Here is a 21,680-nt window from a genome sequence, read left to right as displayed (position 1 = left end):
TAGGCAGTGCGTCACTCGAGCTTTCAGCCCAACTCATGCTCCACTTTATTCATATTTTAAGTGTGAAATGACTATCAGAAGGACTGCTGTATTTAGGATATCTTTGATAGACATATAACGAGGAATCCTCCATGTATCATCGTGTCGAAGTCTCGTTTTAATTACTTTTGCACATTTGTTTAATTTACAGGGCATAAAAACTATGTTTCCAGCGTGGCTAGTAATAACATTGTACATACATCGGAACAGAAATTAAATACTACTTCCCTACAAATTCTAACAATCATAAAGCTCTTTTAAACTCCATTGTAAATGGCGAAAGTGGTGTGCCAGAGAACACGATCTAAATAAGAATCAGAAACAGTTGCATAGGGAAAACTTTATTTCGCATCACTATTCGGGATGTAGCAGGTGCTGGACTAAAATAATACATCCCATGCATTAGCTGCCATTAACACCACAACACAAATGGTGGCATATGGACTAGTGCCAAGATGGGGATTGGTTGATTGTTTTTTCGGAAGGGGACCAGAGAGGTCATCGGTCCCATCGGATTAGGAAAGTATGGTGAAGGATGTCGGCCGTACCATTTCAAAGGAACATTTCCTACACTTAATTGAAGAAATTCAGATGAAATTACGGAAAACATATATCAGGATGGGCGGACGCGGGTTTCAAATTTCGTCCTCTCGAATGCGAGTCCAGTGTGCTAACCATTGCGCCACCTCTCTCGGTGCACACGCGGATGTACAGTCTGATGGTCAATGGCGTTGCAATGTGTTTAGTAATAAATGACAGTTCTGCTCTACTCCAGATGACCATCTCTGGCGAGTATGGCGGCGAGCTCTGTAGAGACCCAATTCTTCCAATGCTTTGGCAAGGCATCACGGCATGGGGGGTCTTTGGGTCTGAGATCAGGTCTCAGGAGACTGAAAAAATTTTGGAAGCACGGTGGTTTGTCACGGGCAACCAGTGTCCACATGTGTTACCTCTGAAACCACAGCATTGTGGTTCCATTTTTCAAACGGACAAGGCTCGTTCATACATGATATGTGTCTCTGTGAACTGTCTGCCTGATATTAAGATACTTTCATAGTCAGCAAGATCCCCACATCCCATGCATTAGCTGCCATTGACACCACACCACAAGCAGTAGCAATTGGGCTAGTGCCAAGGTGGGGATTGGTTGACTGATTTGGTGGAAGGGGACGAGAGATGTCATCGGTCCCATCGTATTGGGAATGTATGGGGAAGGATGTCAGCAGTACCATTTCAAAGGAACAATTCCTGCATTTGTTTGAAGAAATTTAGGTGAAATTACAGAAACCTTATATCAGGATGGGCGGACGTGGGTTAGAACCTTAGAACCTTCGTCCTCTCGAATGCGACTCCAGTGTGCTAACCATTGCGATACCTGCCTCGGTGCGGACACGGATGCACAGTCTGATGGTGAATGGCCTCACAAAGTGTTTAGTAATAAATGACAGTTGTGCTCTACTCCAGATGACTATCTTTGGCGAGTATGACGGCGGCCTCTGTAGAGACCCAATTCTTCCAATGTTTTGGAAATGAATCATGGCATGGGGAGTCTTTGGCTATGAGATGAGGTCTCAGGAGACTGAGAAAATTTTGGAAGCACAATGTTATGTCACGGACAACCAGTGTCCCCATGTGTTACCTCTGAAACCATAGTATCGCGGTCCCATTTTTCAATCGGACAAGGCTCGTTCATACGTAGTATGTGTCTCTATGAACTGTCTGTCTGATATTGATATACTTTCATAGCCAGCAAGATACCCACATCTCAACGAGATAGAACATGTATGTTTATCAGCTTGTGCATCAACTCTGTAGCAGTGCCTGTATCTGAGATAACAGGAACATGCTGTCGAAGCTGTGGGCCAGCTTGCAACAGGAGAGGAAACAAGGGCTATATGCCACTCTTCCCAAACGAATCAGTGCATCGATCCAAGAGGAGGAGCTACGAGTCATAGAATTAAGTGGGACAATACTGCCAAGATCTCTTAAATTTAACAAGGTTTTGTAGTCAGAGAATCAACATCACGCACTCTTTCAACTCATCAAGTTTCGTTTCGTATCCTCCATCCCTCCTCCTTGGTTACTCACTTTTGCTGTCAGACAATGTAATAATATCCATAATGTCTATAACACCTTCATCCACTTGAAAGTTAACATTCAGGTGGTTGTACGACACCCAGTAGAAGAATCAATGTATGTTCAAGGCAAAGATGATAGTACACAAGATGTCAATTCTCTTACACGGTACAAGTTTGGTCGGAGGGATGAAGAGTGACTGCAAGAGATGGACAATAAGCTGCTGCTGCTAAAGTGCGTACTCAGTCTATGCATACCCAATTCTGGCTACAAAGTTGGAAAGACATCCTCTGTTCTATCCTGCCTACTAGTTGATTATGGGGTGCCCAGGAAACCTGCTTTCTCGGATCACTAGACAACAATTCAAGCAATTCTTATTCAAGAGTGTTATTACAGAAAATAAATGACGATACTTAACTTCGAGAAATACAGATGTGTCGCAAGCAAAGGGCGACATGCAAATAATAAATCTGTTCCATAGATACAATTCCTAATACAAATGAAGTAATACAGTTGATGCTTCTGTCCAGATCGATAGACTGGACGCTTCACTAGAACTCGTAGAATTGGGTGGCCAGTCTGGTGCAGCGCTTATGATCTCTTTGTGTAGAGAGCGCTGCCATCGCGTTGTCGCCCTAGAGAGGGGTCGGTCCACCTGCTGTTGGCAGATGTCTTCTTCACAGCCCTCTCTATTCTAACGTTCCTGACCGGTGTCCCAGTTCTTGACTTTACGCCGGAACATCGTCTATAATTAACACACAAATCTCTGGACCACTGTGTGACAGAACCTACTGAATATCCGTAAAAGAAAAAATGTAGTCGTTGTAGATTATAGCTTTCTGTTTTCGACATTTACTTATAATTTGACAAAATGGCAGAGAATGGTGTACCAAAGGATCTGCCCACACCCCACACCACCCCAACCTTGAACATATGAAGACAAACACAATTTTTCAAAGATTATAACTTACGGTCTGATTTGTTCCATACATTTTTTGGGATGAAATGGTCACGTAATCCGAGAAAGGCAGGCTGGTTCTGTAATTTGTAATTCTTCCAGTTGTCACCTTCTTACAGTTTTCTCTTTATTAATCGATTCAGGTTTATAACTGTAATCATATTTACAGTAGATGTAGTAGTCTACAGGTAAATGTGACAATGGGAGACTGTGTATGTGTGTGTGTGTGTGTGTGTGTGTGTGTGTTTTTGTGTGTGTATGTGTGTGTGTGTATACATATCTCCTATCAAAGGACATTGTTGGTTACAGACGGAATTGAAGATCTTGCTGGTTATGTAGTGAGACTGCAAGTGATGAACTGCTACTACACTCGGCACTTGGTCCTGGAGAGCTCATTAGCAATGAACTGGTCTGGCATCCCCGGGGTGCAGGAATAGATATAGTGAGGGCACCAGGATATAGCTAGCTCTATTTACTGTCACGTGATCTCGAGGAAGAAAGTAGGTCATTGCGCTAGTGATCGTTCGTAGCAATCACGCTGCCTGTTGTCCTCGTGGGTCTGCGAAACTTCTGTCCCTCCTCTGCTGGAGTGTCACCTGGAGCTTTGCTGTATAGGCCACCTCTTTGATGATCGTGCATGATTAGTAATGATATGAGGGATAGTGGCCCCGACAGGTAATCCCTCCCCACATGATAGATGAGATGGTGGGACACATTTCAAAGTCACTAGAAGCGAGCTCTCACCACCTAAGATCTGTGGAACTGGAGAGCTGGAAGGGCTCCTGTCGACATCAGTGGGTATGGGCGCCTAGGTCGTGCAAACGCTGTCTTCGTCAGCATCTAGATATCTTGCAGCCCGCTGTGGTGGTGACGAAGGTTTCTATTGATGGTCCTGAGTATCTAGGTGTCTGACTCTAGAACAAAAAAACTGTTTACATTTTCAGATATGAGGATTTGGCGCACTACCAGAATGCACTTATTTGACATTTTTGGGACATCAGAGGCCATATGGGAGGGGCGTCTCAACCACAGCTAGGCTTAAGACATTGGTTACAGCTTCTGGGACCCAGAGTCAGCTGTCCCTGTAGGGATTATTGGTTGTGGCTCATTCACTGGGATGGGTATGGATGATAGTCAGATGAATAATTGACAGCTGTAATCAGTGAAGCATGTCATGCAAAGTTTTTGGCTAGACTAGATCCATCTTGAGTGAATGAGCGGTAGGAGGCTAAGAACAATTTGAGTTCCCTGTCCAGTGCATGGTGCTGTTGAAGATCGGGGATTTTTTACTTAAAATTGGAGTCAAGTCTTTCTTAACACTAGTGGATGCATGTTGGAAGTGTGCTATGTGCACGTGGAAAATGCCATTCTCTGAGGAAAAAATGCCAAATACAGTGAATTGAGGGCTGCTATCCATCATGATAGTTTTTGAGAGCAACTCAATGCAGAAATTCAAGGAATTGTTTGCGTCATTTGTAATGAGGATTTTGAAAGCATTCGAGACATGTAAGGAAATTGCTGCCTGGATCAGTGACAGCTGAGCATAAGCATCTGAAGAAGGGGTCTGCAAAGCCTGAGGCCAAACCATGCAGAAGAGGTGTCCATTGTGTAAGATGTTGTTGAGCTGGAGATGCCTATTTACCGTGACCGGTAGCATATGCTGCAACTTCGTCATCAATGTCATTTTCAATACCTCTCCAATATATGTGTTTGTGAGCCAGTTGGTTAGTCATGTCAGTGGCCTTTGTGGATCATCTTCAGAATGCGTTATCTGAAGGCTTGTGGAATCACCACTATGTTGCGATCGCAGTCTCCCTGAAAAGAGCTGACAGGGGCAATGGAAATTTCGCCATCACCGCTTCTGCTTATGTTCCCATGTGAAGACAGACCTTTGATGCCTTGTTGAACTCTTTGTCTTGTTTGTGTGGTAGTCTCAGAACGATATCAGCGTCGGCATTTTCTATTGAATGTCATATATGTACCTGAACAGAAACTACATACACTGCTAGAGACGACATGCTGCTCGTGTTGCAAGGTTGGTCTTGGCCTTGGAAAATTACAAAACATTTTCTGACCGTTTCATAGAGTAAAATGTCTGCTAAACATGTAGTTTTGAAACTTCTTCAAGATGAAGACAACAGCCATGGGAATCGTTTCTATTTGGCTGTAATGACGTTTGGCTGGTGTTAGTGTCTTGGAGACGAATGCGATAAGGCGATTCACTCCACCAGCTCCAGGGAGAGCAACACTCACAAGCCACACTATGATGCATCTTCTGCCACAGTTAAGGCTTGCAAGGATCATACGCCATGAGACAAGATGGGTGACGAAGAGGTGGTTTGATATCCTGGAAATCAGTGTAGATGTGGGGGTGCAATTCCATGTAACACTTTTCCACATCATCAGTTGGAGTGGTTCAACGATAGTCGCCACATAAAGAACAAATTTCAGTTGGAGATGAGTTGTTCAAGCTCAGATTTCAGTTCTTTGATGTTCTTGGAAGCTGGGAATTACTGGATAACGTGTATGTTGGGTGATGTGAGATGTATATCCGCTTGGCAGAACACATGTCTAAAATATTCTACTTGTAGAACAAAAAACAACATTAATTGGTACATTTGTGACTGGCCATGCTGGAGGACAAGCAGTTAATGTTGACAGCAAAATCTTCAGCATTTCTACCAGTAACACTAATGTCATCTAAGTAGTTGGTCATCCCCACAATATCTTGCAGAGGAAATGTTTATAGACAGCCAGAGGCCTAGCAATGCCAAAGAGGAGCCGATCGTACCAGAAAATTCCAAATGGTGTGTTTATGAACATGATGTGTTTTTGCCACTTCCAGTAATGGGAGCTGGAGATACACTATGCAAAAAATCAATTTTTGCAAAGGTCTTGGCACTGGTGAGGTGTAGCATGATGTCTTATAATTTATTTGGAGATTAAGAGGTAAAACATCATTGACAGACTGGATGTTAATTGTTTCTAGGCGTTCACAGGCCTGAAACGAACCATTTGGTCTTCTCATGATGATGCGGTGTTCTACTTACTTCTGGGGACTGCGGTCAGGACGCCCTAAACCTGAAGGAGCTGAAGATGGTGCCATTAAGTCAGAAAAACATGTAGTCCATAAAATAATTAGTAAAATTATGGCTGTCAGTATTTAATTTGTTCAAATATTTCACTATGCACAGTCCCAGTCATTTCACACAACATGCAACTAAGGAATCGTCTTGAAGACGTTGGAGCTCGCTCCGAAGCCTATGCTGGAATACTAAAGTAGTGGTGTGGACTTAAATGAAGTGGACCTTCGTCAAGGGCAGGAGCGACTTGCATGTGCCTCTTGAAAAACTTATTCATACTTATTACAGATATCCAACGCATATGAGCTAACCATGAACGGTAGGTTACTGTTAGCACAATCATGGACGTCCAACTCCAGGGCGTTAGAAAGGTCTAACCTCAAATACTTTCGAACACCCATCACATCAACCGAAAGAGATATGCTCTAAATGAGAGGCCTGGTACAGGACATGTTCATTACCTTAGCTATTGACAGCGATGGTATCGTTGGTACAGTGCTTGTATGAAGATTGTCTGTGGCAAAGGAGACCCTAAGTGGTGACATGTTTCCCAGTCGGCAATGGTCGTTGATGGGCCTGTATCGATTTGGAAAATTTCTAGCAAGGTATTAATGCTGCATATTTTATTATATTTTTTCGTTAAGGCACAGTTTCTTCGATTTACACATGCAAAATTTTAGGTTTGTACATTAATGAATACGGCATCATTGAAGACGATGCTGGTTTCTTAAAGGGGCTTTGACTGGTGAATCGCTATTGCGGTCGGCAGGTGTCCTACACATCCCAGTAACAATGCCCAAATACTGTGAAGGCTGCCACGTCTATCTGCAGCCATGTGATCCAAAAGGTGGTAGTAGGTCTGTGGGACCCTTGACCTCTCGTGGTGCTGACGCCACTGCCTGCTGTACCAGTGGGTGTGGCTGTTACTGCTGGAGTGGTCCCTCGGTCTTTGCTGTGTAGGCCTATGCCGTTGCTACGTGATAGGATGAATGGCCCCGACATAAAACTTACGAAATTTGTAATCAGGAAGTTCATCTAAAGTAGAGAATAAGAGTATTCAGAACACTGTAAGGGAAAATGACTTGTGTTAACCTTAAGAGAATCTAATTTTGCCCCAAGACAGGACCCAATTAAGCAAATATAAAACGACTTACAGATAGTAGACGTGTTTTCCAGTGTAGATCAGAACTTTTTTACAGAAAAAAGCACTAATGACCTACATGCATCCATGTTAATGAACAGAAGGGAAGCGGGGACTGATAAATAGGATCCAGATTTCTGACAACTATGTACGAACAGACACGAAACACAAATTCAGTATAGAAACAATGGTAGAGGAAACCATTCACACGCGCTTTAAGTGTGAATGTGGCAAACTGCATTCTTATTCATGCTACAGCAGTCTAAGAATTAACTTGTACGTTTCATTGTGCATATTTTACATGTTTGTGACTAGCCTGTTACAAATATCTAAATTAAAACATATATCTTATCTTTTTTACTGGTTCTACTTCTTCACTTCACTTAGGATCTATGGGAGAAACGTTAAAATATCTCTTCTTTTGAAAATGATAATAGATGTTTTGTGAATTTTTATTTTAATAACAGCTTCTACATCTTCGAGGATCCTCACTATGTGTTTATACAGCCAAAGATGTATCTCTCTACCTCTCTGTCTAGATAAGTGATTTCTTCTGGTATTCATCTTACGAAACGATGGGAAACTTTAATCTGGACGGTCAGGTGTGGAATGGATCAGTTCTCGGCTGTGAGTCAAGTGCCTGAAATGTGGTGAGAAGCAACAGTTATTTCGTAGCTAGCGTGTGGGTATCGGAAGCCATCTACCTTCGACAATATGTTAACGGTGCCAGCAGACCACACGCTGCCACGAATTGCAGATATTTTGCGTGCCACAAAGTGGGCTAGCGTTCCGTGTCTGGCTCTAACATTATGCCTTATCGTCGTACATCTCAAATGGCGTAATCGTCACGGTCATTATACAGGAGGGGAAAAAAAGAGTCTTCAGCACACTAACGCCCGAGTTAAATTCGTTTTCGACCCATTGCTACTCGATGAAATTAAGACAGCTTTCGTCAATGGAAGACGATCTGAATCATTTAAGTCTGTAAGTCCACTTTACTTTCCTTTACTGCTACCACCATCAATATAATGACCTGCAGATAGGCGGAATATGACGTTAGATCAGTCCTTCGACCGTACTGAGATTTGATGGATATGTTACATATAATAATGGAAAGTCTTGAGGCTACTGTAGTCATTGTTGTAATTACATTTAATCTCAATGTAACAAATTTGCATAGTTAATCCTTTCACTATATACTATAATGCTGCGATTAACGTTTCCAAATGTACGAAACGACTTACGTTGTGGCTGACGTTAATAAAAGTGTTTTTCTTCCAAATGCATAACACTACTATCTCTCGCGGTGTGGTATACTTTTCTTTACTGCTTCAGGGATCGTGAAAGATTTGATGAGGCAGAACGGTTTATAAGGAACCATAGCACAATTTCACAGACATTAATCACTCCCTTCGGATAAGAAACGCTAAAGCCTGACCTAGCATCAAGCAGTCTCTCTAAGTTTGGAATCAACATGCTCAATGGATCACGCCATTTTTCAATTTCTTGGTTGCTACGTGGGCATCACACTTCTCCTCAAAATATGAACTCTTTTGAACAGAGTATGTTATGTAAAAGTATACACCAGTTTTTATCTTTCTTTATTTGGAGAAAATGATGTGCAATGAAAAGTCCCGCTTATTAACTGACGATAAGTCACCACATCTGGTAGGAAGCCTGAGTAGATGCATACTCTGGTGGCATACTGGCGCAGCCATCGACTTCGAAGTTTTGTGGCCTATTGAGAATGATTTAGGTACCAAAAATCACTTTAAACAATAAAAAGTCCACATGAGCATCTTGGTCTCTGTATTCACATTTAATGTGGCGACTGATCCTCCATATCAACAGGAAGGCTAACAGTGTGGGGACTGGCCTGGTTGACAACGCTATCCATGAGTAATAGGTGCCTTACAGGCTACGTTTTGTTGTCTATAGGAAGTAAAAAGTACATACCAAATAATTCATGAGAATTCCATATAAGGAATTTCTCTGTCATTAAAACAAAAAACAAAAAACTGCTACCAGGCCCACTAAATTTTAAAATGGAATTTTTTTGCAACAATAACATCACGCTTTGTAAAAATGGAAACTGAAGTTGGCTACAGCAATCAGTTTCGCCTCCATTACCAATTAACAAAGGATGGTAGCCATAAAATAGTGATGTATCAGCAGATTTTGGGCAGCTATATAACAAAATTTCTGATTACTTTTCAGGAACGATTCAGCAAATCCCTTAACATCCACTGTATCATTGCAGTCACCTATCCGATCGGTTTAACGCGTTGTTAAAGAACGATAGCTTCTCATTGCAAAGCTATAAACTTCAAACACAGAGGAAACCGCATCCTATACTATGTAGTATCATTTCTCACAAAATCTGTTCCGATGGCTGGAAACGTTTTTTGAATCTAAGCCACATTTTTAGGGAAACGCATTTGAGAAGCGATTGTTTCTCCAGTTTTCAACAGCATTTGTTAAGTACTACATTTCTTTGTGTGGAGCAGTGTTAGTCGTTATTATGGTGGATCAGTCATCATGAAAAGTCATAACTCCCCAAGTATTCGATGGTATGACAAATACCATAGCACGGTAAAGTTATTTGTAAAATGATGAATACTAAGCACATGTATGTGTGTCATTGTGTTTTAGTGAAGTCGCCGTCTTCAGAGCCAGATTTCCCCATCCCATTGACTTTGTACTCGCCTGCACAATGGCAGAGGGTCTTACAAGCGAAATCTGAAGCGTAATATTGTACAGAGAATACATCTCGTTACGTATTCCCGATGAAACTTAGATTCACATTGCAAATTTTGGGGGGATGCTACAGGGCGTTCACAATTTACGTTCCTCAACTGATGCAAGATGCATATGGAAGCCGGTAGACCCTGCTGCATAGATCTTGCCTAATTCAGTTACTACCAAACACAAACTTACACACAGAACGAGCGAAAGCTGATATGCGGAAGTAGGAGGTGAAAGGTGTGGACGGCCAGGATACAATTTGTCGTTCAGCAATCTCCATTTAGTGATTCCGTTTTATCTGTAGATCGCTTAAGACAAATTCTGTGAAAATTCCTTCAAAAAGGTCACGATAGATCTTTTCACCACGGCTGACAATTGTAAGCTTGTTATTCGTCCATAACGACATTTTCCTATTGGCCAAATACAAAAATAATGTTTCTTTCCTTTCTTCTTTCTCGTGATTGGGAGGGACAAGACACTAGTACCAAGCGCCACCCATACGTTAATAATTCATGAGGAGAAAAGATCAAATTATTATTACCTCCTGGCTGATTTAGGGCTATGGTGACCTTCCTAAATCACTCGAACCATTTTCATTACGATGACAGGACTGGCGGCGCCATCTGCTAAAGGTTTTACTACGGAAGATTTATTTCGTTTAGTTTAACCATCATATCAACTATGATCAATCATCAACTGCAATTTCTACTCTTCCTCCTAATGTTTCATATTCTTCGACTTCTCCCCTTCCCCACCCCCAACATCCACTTTCGTTTTTTCCTTAGTCCTGTAATCCATGCTATTATTACTCTCCATTTCCATAAATACATGAATATTTGTTCTGTTAGCCTGTTGTCGTTTAATTAGTAAAAGTGTCCGAAGAAGATTTACCTTCGCGGACCTGTTACTTATTGTATTTTCTGCACATTTTGGCAGATTGGTTGTTGTCCTTCTCATTATCATTCCTTCTGTAGTATGTATTACGCACGACCTTTCTCAAACAAGCCGAGCTGCAGGTATGTCTGTTGCGTCCAGCTTATAGTTCATCATTAAGCATTTATATGCGGGTGTTGACAGATGTGAAAATTACCGAACTATCAGTTTAATAAGTCACAGCTGCAAAATACTAACGCGAATTCTTTACAGACTAATGGAAAAACTAGTAGCAGCCGACCTCAGGGAAAATGAGTTTGGATTCCGTAGAAATATTGGAACACGTGAGGCAATACTGACCCTACGACTTATCTTAGAAGCTAGATTAAGAAAAGGCAAACCTACATTTCTAGCATTTGTAGACTTAGAGAAAGCTTTTGACAACATTGACTGGAATACTCTCTTTCAAATCCTGAAGGTAGCATGGGTAAAATAAAGGGAGCGAAAGGCTATTTACAATTTGTACACAAACCAGATGGCAGTTATAAGATTCGGGGGACACGAAAGGTAAGCAGTGGTTGGGAAGTGAGTGAGACGGGGTTGTAGCCTCTCCTCGATGTTATTCAATCTGTATATTGAGCAAGCATTTAAAGAAACAAAAGATAAATTGGGAGTAGGTATTAAAATCATGGAGAAGAAATAAAAACTTTGAGGTTCGCTGACGACATTGTAATTATGTCAGAGACATCAAAGGACTTAGAAGAGCAGTTGAACGGAATGGGTAGTATCTTGAAAGGAGGATATAAGATGAACGTTAACAAAGGAAAAACGACGATAATGGAATGTAGTTGAATTACGTCCGGTGATCTACATCTACATTTATACTCCGCAAGGATGCTGAGGAAATTAGATTAGAAAATGAGACAAAGTAGTAAAGTAGTCTTGCTATTTGGGGAGCAAAGTAATTGATGATGGTCGAGGTAGAGAGAATATAAAATCTAGACTGGCAATGGCAAGGAAAGCGTTTCTGAAGAAGAGAAATTTGTTAACATCGAGTATAGATTTAAGTGTCCGGAAGTCGTTTCTGAAAGTATTTGTATGGAGTGTAGCCATGTATGGAAGTGAAACATGGACTATAAATAGTTTGGATAAGAAGAGAATAGAAGCTTTCGAAATGTCGTGCTACAGAGGAATGCTGAAGATTAGATGGGTAGATCACGTAACTAATGAGAAGGTATTGAACAGAATCTGGGAGAAGAGAGGCTTGTGACACAACTTTAGTAGAAGAAGGGATCGTTTGGTAGGACATGTTCTTAGGCATCAAGGGATCACCAATTTAGTATGGGAGGGCAGCGTGGAGGGTACAAATCGTAGAGGGAGACCAAGAGATGAATACACTAAGCAGATTCAGAAGGATGTAGGTTGCAGTAGGTACTGGGAGATGAAGAAGCTTGCACAGGATAGAGTAGCATGGAGAGCTGCATCAAACCAGTCTCACGACTGAAGACCACAACAACAACAACATGCAAGCAGAATTGCTGTCTTACTATTGTGGTTCAGTGTTTTAGTTTCTTCATCTACATTATTACTATGCAATTCACTATTAACTGTCTGGCTGACGGATCACCAGAATGGCACGCGGGAAGACGAGCACTTAGATCTTTCGGTGCGAGATCTGGTTTCTCCTACTTTATTACAATGATCATTTATCTCTATGTAGGTGGGTCCCGACAAAACATTTTCACACTCTGAGGACAAAGTTGGTGATTGAAATTTCATAAGAAAATGGCAAATGGTTTCATTATTTCCACCTCAATTCTTGTATCATGTCCGTGGCACTGTTTACCCTATTACTCGATAACTGAAAACGGGGAACCCGTATTTCAAGTTTTTGGATCTCCACTGTCACACCTATGTAATGCGGAAACCACACTGCACACCGATACTCCAGAAGAGCTTAGACAGGTATAGTGTAAGCAGTCTCTTTAGTAGACCTGTTGAATTTGCTATGCGTTCCGCCAATAAATCACAGCCTTCGGTTTGCTTTCCCCACAACATGATCTATGTGATTTATTTACTCGATGACTTTGCGTCCATAACTACGAAATGTGATATTCCTTCCACTTTTTTTGTGTAAGTGCAGATGGCTGAGTTTAAATTCAAAGAAAGAGTTTCGAAGCCAGTTGAGGGGTAGATAGTAACTAAACTGATAAGAGATGGTGTTGATCCCGCATGGTTGCAGACGCAATGAAAGAAGCATGCGAAATTTCAAACAACCTAAAACTCCAAGGTAGGCAAAGGTTTAGAGAAGCTCGAAATTTAGTGCGAAATTTGATTCGATATTGTTTTAATACCTTCCACCCGCTTCGAAATCTGTCCTAAAATCATAAGAGGTTCTACTCTTGCATAAAAGGCCCCACCAGAAAGACACAATCGATTTCATCAGTGCGCGGTAACAATTGTGAAATTACTGATGAAAGTGGCAAGTAGCAATAAAACAGAGTTTTCCGAAATTCCTTTACCAAAGAAGACGATGTGAATATTCCTGAATTCGAATGAAGAACAACTGCCAACGTAAGTAAGTAAATAGATACACTCGGTGTAGTGAAGCAGCTTAAATCACTTAATAAAGGCAAGGCCTTCGGTCCAGATTGTACACTAAGCTGGTTCCTTTCAGAATATGCCGATACAATGGCTCCATATGTATAACAATCACATACAAATGACCGCTCGTCGAAAGATGAGTACCTAAAGACTGGAAAGTTGCACATGTCACACAGACACCCAAGAAAGGAAATAGAAGTAATGAACTGCAGACCCGTATCGCTAATCTAGATTTGCATTAGGATTTTATAATATACACTGTGTTCGAAAATTATGGGCTACCTCGAAATTAACGATTCATTGACAATGCGGATTCAGAAAATATCGGTCTTATGAAACACAAGTAGCACTTCATTCGTACAAATTAATGAGTGCTATCGACAGGAGATATCAATCTGATATCTCCTTGTTCTGAATTTATATATCGTTTTTATTAGAGTTTCACCAATTGCATCTGTTAATTTCGCCTTAACACCACGCTATCTAATTATTCCAAATTTTCAAATGATTATTTCTCTGTTTATATAATTATTGTGTTTCTGTAATCCTTCAAACTGTAGCTTACAAATAAATTTCTAATAATACACATAAGGTGTTGAGTTTCGTATTTTGGTTGGAGTTGGTTTATATCAGTTTCACTTCACTTCATTGTAGTGTATTCTTTATGCCACGTTAAAGATACTGTTTCGCTACCAATAGCTTTTCGTTTGTGATTCTAAACATACTGAAAACAATATAACGCCACGTGTGTAATCCGATCTTGCATTGAGGAGACACACAAAGTTGTATATGCAGCTGCTGGACCTGGAAGGTAGGTAACACATAATGTTACAAACAGAGAGCTTTTTAAACTAATAATGTATCATGCACTTATTGGCTAATTTATCTCCAACAGAGGTTCAAAAACGCATTTCTAAATGAAATAGTAATGAATAAATAAATATGACGTACGTACAGAAATATGTCGCTAGTCATCACCGCTTCTACAGCCACGATGGACCAAATATTTTCTCTCCACTTGACAGTCTATGATAAGGGAAAGAGCTTAGAGCAAACAGAAGATATGGCAGAAGTGTTTGATGTTAAGAAGATGGGAAAGAGTTTTGGTATTGGAAGGAAGCTGTTAGAGGTCTGAATTACATAATTGCAGCTAGAAGAGTAAACTTGAGAAAATGCTATTACAGGATACTCACTTGTTTCTAACAACGACAAGTACACGCATCAAAGGCATTCTAAGAGATGCCTTATTCATTACTTTTTCAGTCATAAGTCTTCTGACTGGTTTGATGCGGCCCGTCACGAATTCCTCTCCTGTGATAACTTCTTTATCTCAGAGTAGCGCTTGCAATCTACGTCCCCAATTATTTGCTAGATGTTTTCCTAGCTCTGCCTTCCTATACAGTTTTCGCCCTCTAGTACCATGGAAGTCATACCCTCATGTCTTAACAGATATCCTGTTTTCCTGTTCCTTCTCCTTATCAGTGTTACCCCCATATTCCTTTCCTGTTCAATTTTGCTCAGAAGCTCATAACTGATTTCATTATCAGCCCTCCTAATTTTCAACATTGGTCTGTCTGTAGCACCATATCCCAGTTGTTTCGATTCTCTTCTGTGTCGGTTTTCCCACACTCCCTGTTTCACTGCCATACAATGCTCTACCCCTGACACACATTCCCAGAAGTTTCTTCCTCTAATTAAGGCTGATATTTGATATTAGTAGGCTTATCTTGACCAGGAGTTCCCTTTTTCCCATTTCTAATATTTCATCTATTACTCATGGTTTCTTCACACTTACCTTCTTTGTACCTATGTTTTCCTTCCTAACTTGTGTGATGGCCTTTTTTAGATGTCCATTCCTCTTCAACTGTATTGCCTGCTGAGCTATCCCTTATTGCTGTATATATAGCCTTACAGAACTTCAAGCATATCTCGTCATTCTATAGCACTTTCTTATAACACTTCTTTGCGTATTGATTCTTCATGACTAATGTCCAACCATAGCGTACTCCACATCATCATTACATTTTGATATGAGTCTATGTCTGCTCCTGGGTACGCCTTACAATACAGTATCAGGTTTCGGAAACTCTGTCTGACCACGATGTAATCTAACTGAAAAATTCCCGTATCACCCGGCCTCTTCCAAGTAAACTTCCTCCTCTTGTGATTCTTAAACACAGTATTCGCTATTACTAGCTGAAACTTGTTACAGAACTCAGTTAGTCTTTCTCATCCCTCATTCCTTGTCCCAAGCCCTTATTCTCCAATAACCTTTTCTTCTACTCCTTCCTCTGCCACTGCATTCAAGTCTCCCATTACTGTTACATTTTCATATCCCCTTACATAGTGTATTACCCTTTCAATACCCTCACACACTTTCTCTATCTCTTCGTATTTAGCTTGCAAGGAAGGCATGTATACCTTAACTATGGTTGTAGGTGTTGTTTTGCTGTTGCTTCTGATAAGATCAATCCTGTCACTGAACTGTACAGAGTAACACCCTCACTGCCCTGCCCTCCTGTTCATAACGAATTCTATTCTCGTTATACCATTTTCTGCTTCTGTGGATATTACCCTATACTCGTCTGACCAGATGGCTTCTTTCCATTTCACTTCACTGACCCCTACTATATTTAGACTGCATTTCCCTGTTCCTATTTTCTAGTTTCCCTACCATGTACAAGCTTTTGACATTCCTCTCCCCGTCTCGTAGAACGTTATCCTTTCGTTGATTATTCAATCTTTGACACAAGGTAACCTCCCCCCTTGGCAGCCCCTCCCAGAGATCCGAATGGGTAACAGTTCCAGAATCTTTTGCCAATGGGGAGATCATCATGACACTTAGTCAATTACAGGCCACATGTCTTGTGGGTACACGTTAAGTGTCCTTAATGCATTGGTTTTCATTGCCCTCTGCATCCTTGTGCCGTTGGTCATTGCTGATTCTTTCGTCGTTAGACGCAGTTTCCCACCCCTAAGACAAGAGAGTGCAATGTACCTCCGTCCGCTTCTCTGCCCCCTTTGACAAGACCGTTGGAAGAATGAGGGGTGACTTCTTATGCCGGAAGTCTTTGGCCGCCAATGATCATTATAAATCAAAATTTAAGCAGCGGCGGAATTGTAACCCGATGTCGAAGACGTTTTGATTATGAGTCAAAGACGCTACCCCTAGACCATATCACGAGATTCCGTAGGGCCAGGATACTCATGAGCAGGAATCCACATACGCAGATGCAAGAATTAAAGAAATGCCACCACGTAAGTCTTGGGATGTTCTCATATTCAAGCAGTTCATTTTAATTCCTTTCCTTGTGTGACTTTGGATCGTTAAATGTAAGACCCTGTTAGTAAGTCCGGCATAAGTCGACTGTAATTAGGAGTCTACTGAAGTATGACAGCTCACCCTAAGGAACTGATTTTTTATTAACATTTTGTATGGAACGATATTTATTTATCTTAGTTTATCACAGTTTTAACGAGCCATGCATTACAGCGTACTTGTATGAACATTGTAATTAATTTAAATTGTGTTTAATACTTTGCAGGATTTCTGCTGCCACTCAAAACAGCTTCTAGTCACCTCTTATTGGAAAGTACAGGTCTTGTACTGTTTTGAGGTAAATCGTAGAATCGTTGCACATACAAAATAGTTGCAAGAACATGTAATGATAATGGAGATGGAGAGCGACCACGGACTTTTATCTCCAAAGTAGACCACAAATGCTCAGTAGTATTGAGACCAAGTGACGTTGGTGGCCAGGTGAAGTTCGACAATTAATACTCGTCCTCAGTAAAGAAATCCTGGACGATTCGATCTGTACGAACAGGGGTGAACAGGGGATCTGTCGACTTTGATTACAGCGTCGTCATTGGGGAACAAGTAGTCTACCATGGTATGGACCTGATCAGACGTAACTGTCACTTAATCCTTGTCGGTAATGTGATCGTATCGCAGACTAACCATGGTGTCCACGGAATGTGGCTGCCAATGTCGTCACTCGACTCCCATCATGAGTAACTCTGGGGACGTAAAGTGGGAAATAGTGTGAAACTAGACTTATCCAACAAAATGGAATTCTTTCATTGTCCCTAACTGTTGGTATTAAGGTTTAGGCATGGCGCGCCCGGTTGACCGTGCGGTCTAACGCTCGGCATTCCAAGCGAGACGGAGCGCCTGGTCCCCGGCACGAATCCGCGAGGCGGGTTTGTGTCGAGGTTCCGCGAGCCTGCCAGTCTGTGGATGTTTTTAGGCGGTTTTCCATTTGCCTAGGCAAATGTTGGCTGGTTCCCCTTATTCCGCCTCAGCTACAAAATGTCGGAGATTGCTGCGCAAACGAGTTCTCCACGTACGCGTAAACCACCACTTCTCTACCACGCAAACATAGCGGTTATACTCTTCTCTTGTGAGACGTTCCATGGGGGGTCCACCGGGGGCCGAATCTCACAATAACCCTGAGTTCGGTGTGGGGCGGCGGAGGGCTGAAGTGGAGTGCGGTAGTCGTTGTGGGGTTGTGAACCACTGCGGCTGTGGCGGGGACGGAGCCCCTCCTTCGTTTCTAGGTCCGCAGTTAACATAACATAACATAAGGTTTTAGCGTAAAGTTTTCCTATTAACAGTGTGTATACACTGTAACTGTGACTACAGGAGAAATAAATGTTGGTACTACACGTGCATGAACAAGTCAGAGGACTTAGAGGTAAGCACGGTTCATTTGAGAGGGAAATGGAGAATGGAAATTTGACATTCACTCACCTCGATATTCTACATTTATCCGCTGACATCTCCTTTGTACACGACAATTGTATAATCAATCAGCTAATAAATTATTTTGAGTCGCTTGTTAAATGACCGCTCATTTTAGAGAAGGAATTGCGGTTGTACAGTACTCCTTTTTTGACTTTTATCTGACAATGCTTCGTCTACAATTCTATTAGAACTAACTGAATTAAATATTTCAACGCTATTAAAGGACAGATAACATGAGTGTTAGCATTTGTCTCAGTGGTACAAATATGTGAAGACTGAACTATTCCCCAGGCTACGTAGGAATGTGTGATTATGTGCGTGTGTGAGCCAGCCTACAGTTCTAAGCGTTATTCTCGGCAATGATGTGCATGAAAAATAATAATATATCATTACTTCAGGTCTAACAATGCATACTATGTAATAAATGGGTAACCAACAGCTGAAGTAAACAAGGAATCACTTGACACACATTCACATTTCTCGCAAAAATTGAGAAAAAAGAAATAACAAAATCCTTTGTTGGTTATGCAAAGATTACTCGGTAATTTGTTCTTCTGGGCGCCTCCACAAGGCCTGTTCATCCCTTACTATCTGTCACACTTTTATGGCCTTCAATTTGTTATTCTGAAGAATCTCGTCTAGATTAAATTACAATTATAGCGTTTCCACGAACAGCGGCACCAGAGGCGGGACGTGGACTGCAACTGCGATTCCTAGGTACGTCATGTCTACAGCCGGTGGACACTCCCGTACACCTGGTCGCCTCACCGGTGTGCCCAAGCAACCGCAGCCAAGCGGGCAAGTGAGCGCCACCCGGCTAATGCCGAGAACGCACTGACTGGAGTAGCGTCTCGTACTCGCTTTAACCACTCAAAAACCATTCAGTTTACTGTGCTAGAGAATTCTTAAATATGTTTCATATTATTCTGCTACCGTAATAAATGGGTAACCTAGCAAAAAGCAGCAGATTTCATAAATATTGTTAATGAAAGCCGGCCGGTGTGGCCGAGCGGCTCTAGGCGCATCAGTCCTGAACCGCGCTGCTGCTACAGTCGCAGTTTCGAGTCCTGCCTCGGGCATGGATGCGTGTGATGTCCTTAGGTTAATTAGGTTTAAGTAGTAATAAGTCTAGGGGACTGATGACCTAAGATGTTAAGTCCCATAGTGTTCAGAGCCATTTGAACCATTGGTTAATGAAAAGCAGAATGGAGTAGGGAGCATGTACTACTATCCTAGGAGCATTTCTATCATTTATCTATTGTCAATGATGTCGACTATAAGTCGACGGAATATCAGCGATCTGAAAATTTGTATATCGAACACCAACGGCATGAGGAACTAGAAGAGAACTTCAGGATTTCGTTGCCAACCACAACGATGACGTGCTGCCAGCACCAGAAACGCATCTGTGCCCCAACGTGACAGTATGCCATTTGGACAGGCCACAACAGCATCAAAGAAGACACGTTGCCCCTACCACACTGTTTGGAAACAGCCGCTGTCACTGCCTTGATTATAGTCGGACTAATAACTCTGGTGGTAGGATAGGCAACGCTGAAAGCTTCGCTCCGTACTCAGGATTTCAACACTATCTTTAGCAGCTATCGCAAGATTCCTTGTGAGCGAACATTTATAACGCCAGAAATGCATATCTTCCTATTTCCATCTATTGTACTATAAATTTTGTCCTTATTTTCTTACCTGAACATACGACATTTCTGTGTCTTTACATATTGTAATTGTTTCACTATTTGTATATATATGCAATTATGTTGATGTATAATTGGTTGGGTTTGTAAATATCATTTGTATTTTTACGCTGGATCTGGTCTAGGGAAAACTATGCTATCGAACGAATACATCGATAGGTCGTGTGGAGAACCAAAGTGTTTAGGATCTTTGGTAGTGTTAACACTGTCGCGTGGAGCGCGGGCAGAGCAGAGGGAGTCTGCCTGGAGTGGGGCAGTGGAGCAGGTGTGTTGTGTGACCCTCCAGCGAGTTGCCGCGCTTCCGGGGTTGGGCATCATGTAATTGCGCTCTGACACGGTGTCGCGGACGGGAAGCATTAGCTTCCCGTCCGCGACTGGAAGACTGGGAGCACGTAACGTTTTAGAACTGTATGGCAGACCTCAGCCTTTAACACTGTTCCATTTGCCTCTTTAAATTACAGCAACGTAGCATGAACCTTTGTTGCTCATTGTCCAAATTGCATTACCAAGCAGGGTTCCTTCCTTTTCCGGAATGAACCCGAGTGTCGTTGAAATTCAAACGCCAGCATTAAAGTAACATCATTCGATTTCACTGCTTTAATTTCAAACTTCAGTTAAGGAATTCATAGGTCGCTACAATATTTAGATTACACTAGCACAAATGAAGAGTGCGAGTTTTGGTTCAAAATGGCAGAAGTAAAGCTGTGAGTACCGGGCGTGAGTCGTGCTTCGGTGGCTCAGATGGGAGAGCACTTGCCCGCGAAAGGCAAAGGTCCCGAGTTCGAGTCTCGGTCGGGCACACAGTTTTAATCTGCCAGGAAGTTTCATATCAGCGCACACTCCGCTGCAGAGTGAAAATCTCATTCTGGAAACATCCCCCAGGCTGTGGCTAAGCCATGTCTCCGCTATATCCTTTCTTTCAGGAGTGCTAGTTCTGCAAGGTCCGCAGAAGAGCTTCTGTAAAGTTTGGAAGGTAGGAGACGAGATACTGGCAGAAGTAAAGCTGTGAGTACCGGTCGTGAGTCGTGTTTCGGTAGCTCAGATGGCAGAGCACTTGCCCGCGAAAGGCAAAGGTCCCGAGTTCCAGTCTCGGTCGGGCACACAGTTTTAATCTGCCAGGAAGTTTTATGAGACAACAAAATATCTCAACAATTACACATTGGCTAAGCAAACCGAACAGCAACATCCGTTGAATTTGAATATTTTGTGTAGGATAATTTGTGACAAACTCATCGGTCCATTCTTTATCGATGTCATTCAGAAATGGTGACAAATATCGAACTTTATAGGAGCACGATCTCCCAATATATGCTCGTACATCTTCCCTTGGACCAGCGACAATCAATGAGGTTTAACCCTCCCAATACCGTGGGGTCTATAATGACCCCAGTCGTATATTTATGTAAAATATACTTTATCTCCTATACCTAAAAGTTATGAAAAATTCGGACTTTTACCTGAATTAAGTAATGGGTTCGTAAAATATTAATATAACTTTTCCAAATTTTTAGTTTTGCTTAAAATCAAGAGAGACCCACTGAATACCGTTGGGGTTAAATGCGACCCCATTTTTCTCTTGCGGTATTATTACCCAATAATGCTCCATTGAATCCATAACTGTTGCTCTATTTCCTTTGTTTTATCCTAGTAAATATTGCTGTAACGTGTGATTGTTGCCAATACTTTATAAGCCGACAGTTATTTG

The sequence above is a fragment of the Schistocerca gregaria genome, chromosome 5 (assembly GCF_023897955.1).
Source record: "Schistocerca gregaria isolate iqSchGreg1 chromosome 5, iqSchGreg1.2, whole genome shotgun sequence".
NCBI classification, from domain to species: domain Eukaryota; kingdom Metazoa; phylum Arthropoda; class Insecta; order Orthoptera; family Acrididae; genus Schistocerca; species Schistocerca gregaria.
The sequence above is the reverse complement of the archived record's forward strand: the minus strand, read 5'-3'. Positions refer to the sequence as shown.